We start from the raw sequence: 4138 nt of genomic DNA on the forward strand, positions 1-4138 counted from the left end.
TATGTCTCCCTCTCTCTGCCCTCCCCTCTCTTTCTCTCTCTTAAGAATAAATAAATATTAAAAAAATTGTTAAAAAATCCTGAGGAATATTTTGATTCTTACTTTTGTGGCTTCTAAAACACAGGATTCATGCTGCCAGTTTTCATGTCACGTTACCTTAGTTGAATTGTTATCGTGTTAATGATTTTGTAAATATATTTACTTATGAGTGTGGGTATGCCATGAAAGTCATTATAAAATATAGGGATCGTCAAGCAGAATATAACAGTTGGGAATAATCTCAGTTAGAAACTGGTCCTGATATCCACTTTACTGTGGTTGGCTGTACAAACGCCGGGCTATGAATGTCAGAGACTGGATGACTGCATTGGGGATAAGTTATTCCAGAACTCAAAGGTAGTCATGGGAAAAGCAAAGTTTTATGGAGTTAGAGGTGCACTGGGTATACTTATCTGCATGAAGAAGAGAACAAGGCATTTTTCTTTTCTCTGATGCCTTACACCTATCGGGGAACAGACTGGAAACAGAGGCGTCTGCTGGAGATGGGGTGTTCTATGCCCTGCTCGAATGAACGTGTGTCCGCGTATATCCCAGCTTTATGCCGTCTCCTGGGAACACCGCTTGGACTTGTTGGTGTGCCTCGTGATTTCCCTGTCTCAGTTTGACTGCGGTGATTTTTTTTCAGAGTAGGTATTTTATATTTTGAGATTGTTTTCCGGAGGTGGACATTTTCTTTTTTGTTTGAAATCCGAGGCTTCTGTGTGTTATGCTACCAGGCAGTGAATGGACACATGCTACTTACTTCTTTCTTCTAATGGTCCACCTTCATGTTACCAGAAGCAGGTCTAGAGCTAGTTAGAGCTTGAGGAGTAGTCGCAAATGAGGAAAATTGCATATTTTATTTAAAAATAATTTGTATTAATGTTTGTTTTTTTGAGAGAGAGAGAGAGAAACAGAGCATGATCAGGGGAGGGACAGAGAGAGAGAGGGAGACACAGAATCTGAAGCAGGTGCCAGGCTCTGAGCTGTCAGCACAGAGTTCCACGTGGAGCTTGAACTTGTGAACCATGAGATCATGACCTGAGCCGAGAAGTTGGACGCTTAACCAACTGAGCCACCCAGGCCCCCTGAAAGCTTGCATATTTTCAAGATCAACTGTGTGTATGCATGAACAAGTGTTTCTGTGTGTGTTTTGCATAACCTGATTTATATTTTACACCTTTAATGCGTTCCCGTTTATGAATATTTCATTAGGAGCATTACCTGGTTATTTTATTTTTGTGCATTCACTAAGAATAATTAAGCTTTTATTTTATCTTGAATTCCACCCTGTGACAGAGACCAAGTTTTAACATCTGATAAAAACAAACAACTCCACGTGCAGCCAGAGAGACCTGAGGACTTTACAAGGTTCTGTTTGGCTGAAATGCTTCATGGTCGATTGGCTGGGCTATTAGAGGATGGAGTACTTTCAGCTATGGGTTATGATGACCATCACATCGTGGTCATGTGTCACATCATGAAGTGAAGTAACAATGCACACATTTTATATGTTATACGGAAATGTCATTTGTTTCAATCAAATATTTGACATAGTCTAATGCAACAGATTTTTTGAAAAAAAATGCCTAGAGAGATGTTTTCTGATAGTTTTTTTAAAAACTCTGAACATAAGAGCATCAATAAATGAATTGTAGTTGTATGAGTCACAATGATGGATTGTCCTAGACAACGGGTGGTGAGGGAAATTACTGAGATTTACTAAAATTCCAACACAAATTATTTGGCTTTTCTTTGCCTCCAAAGTAATGACCTTGGAGAGGCCCAAATAAGAAGGGTATTCTTCTGGTAACTAGTTCAGAAAGAACATCAGTGTTTTTTAAATTAAGGTATGATTGTCACATTCATAATTTTGTTAACATTATTCATTAACTCAGAACAGCCTTTCTTACTCTCCTTTCATCTTAATGTTAATTTATTTTTAAGACTATACTTTCAGGGATCATTTCTATAGTTCATTACTAGAGAAGTTTCTCTGAATGTTTAATGTTGATTTATTTTTGAGAGAGAGAGAGAGGGAGACACAAATCCAAAGCAGGCTCCAAGCTCTGAGCTGTCAGCACAGAGCCCGACACTAGGCTCGAACTCACAACAGCAAGATCATGACCTGAGCCAAAGTTGATTGCTTAACCGATTGAGCCACCCAGGTTCCCCATTCCTCTCCTTTAAAAAAACAAAAACAAAACAAAACAAACCAAAACAACAACTGTTATTCACAGGGTAAAGCATTGAACACGTGACCAAAATAATAAACCAAAAACAAACACTTTGCATGTTTCCATGGTATTTTTTCACGTGTGTGTATGTGCGCGTGTGTAAATGTGTGTGTATAGGTAAGGTGCTGGGATGAATCGATGAAGAGGGTGGAATTTAGGAATAACGTTATTCTTTTTGTGCGAGCTACCCAGAAGGCACTGTGTACATGGAAGAAGGTGTCATGCACGCTGACCTTGGGAGAGGAATGCCATTCATAAAGAATTCCATTTGGGCATACCTTCTTCGATCACAGCAGCCAACCACAGGTATTATTGAGCTATCGCTTTGTGTCATCCAGTCTCCTAGACACCATGACCAGTATAAAATGAGGTGGGAGATTGAATTCCCTTCTGCAAGAAGCTTTCAACACGATAATTTATTTACATTAAAACACACAAGAAACAAGAGGGTGAGAGTGTATACAGTAAGGTGGTAAATCGCGTGTAATAAATGATTAGTGTGCTCAGAGTTGAGAAATGGGGGGGTCAGTATGCTATCTATTTTCAAATTTCAGGAAACTGACATCATGTTGCCACAGTCTCTACCGATTTTAGGAAGTTATGAGTATATTGATGTATGATCTGTTCATTTATTTTTCAATAACCCGTGTCATTTAAAGTATGATTTGTCTTATAAGAATAAATATGACACAAGAAGGTAGAAGATAGATAATGCGTTTTTAGGAGTCAGGTTAAAGTATGTAGCCCCAGAAATTAACCTGCAAGGAAATGCATGCTGTGGGGTTCTACAGAGTCATTAAATTTGGGTGTGGCTGTGGTTGAATAGGGCTGTACGAGACACTGCTCTTGGATGGTGACACGGAAAACCAATCATCAGCATCAGTTAGGCTCTTGTCCTTCTATTGTATTTTAAAAGGAACTCTACTTTTAACAGATACGAAATAAATAAAACTATCCAAGAAAATATTCCAAGCTCTTTCACCATATACATTGGTAATATATAATATACGACATATATTCTCCTGTGAATTATTCTGTGACTATGAGGTGAAGGGTACACACTCTGGAGTGTGAAGGGAATTTCTGCTCTTCACACTTAAAAACAAATTTCGCAAAAAATGAAATGGAATCTTTCCAAGGTGACAAATTGTGAGATCCTTTTTTTTTTCTTTAGCAAGTAGGAACCATTTTCTTTTACTTCTGAGATTTTCCTGAAGTGCTTACACATCATTTTGTGGTTTGGGACAAATAATGTGCCAAATGTTTGAGAAATTCTGCTGTCATATATCCTTTATAGCCATTAATTCCTCTTTTCAAAGTTGGAGGTCTTGGGAACAGTCATATCTTTACAAATTCCTCCTCCTGCTCCTCTGGGTCAGTTTCAGCTCTGACCACCACTATTTCCTTCAGTATTTCTATTGGGATTTAAGACATCATTAAAATAACTGGTTGTGTATGTGGATGTGTGTGTATGCCACAAACTTTTGCAGAATATATAATTCTGTAAGGTCTACAAAATTCAAATTCCTTCTTAAATGCAAACTAGTTTAGTTTCTTAATCATACAGTTAGACTTTCCACCGGTTTGTGCTTTATAATTTATAGCCTCAAAGTTCATGTGCAAAATACAAATATGTAGAGATGTTTTAGTCCCCAAAGAAAAAACAAATCTTGCCATTTATGTCAGATACTTATGATCTTTCGTCTAATGTGAATATTTTAGTATTTACAGGATATTTTAGGATCATTGTTTTAACACTGTTCTGATTTATAATAGCATGCTTATATGACAGTTATGGATGTCCACGTACATAATTAGATTTCCACGTTAGAGTTCTGGGGAAGTGTTTACCTTTGAAATTT

General features: G+C 37.6%; 1 pseudogene; it reads left to right on the plus strand.

Annotated features, from left to right (window-relative positions):
- Positions 1-1983: 1983 nt before the first annotated feature.
- LOC124523818 (uncharacterized) lies at positions 1984-2082 on the plus strand (annotated as a pseudogene).
- Positions 2083-4138: the final 2056 nt, after the last annotated feature.

Source organism: Lynx rufus, unplaced genomic scaffold, assembly GCF_022079265.1.
Source record: "Lynx rufus isolate CCGP_SWC_20201006 ecotype Redwood Valley unplaced genomic scaffold, mLynRuf1.p SCAF_1, whole genome shotgun sequence".
NCBI classification, from domain to species: domain Eukaryota; kingdom Metazoa; phylum Chordata; class Mammalia; order Carnivora; family Felidae; genus Lynx; species Lynx rufus.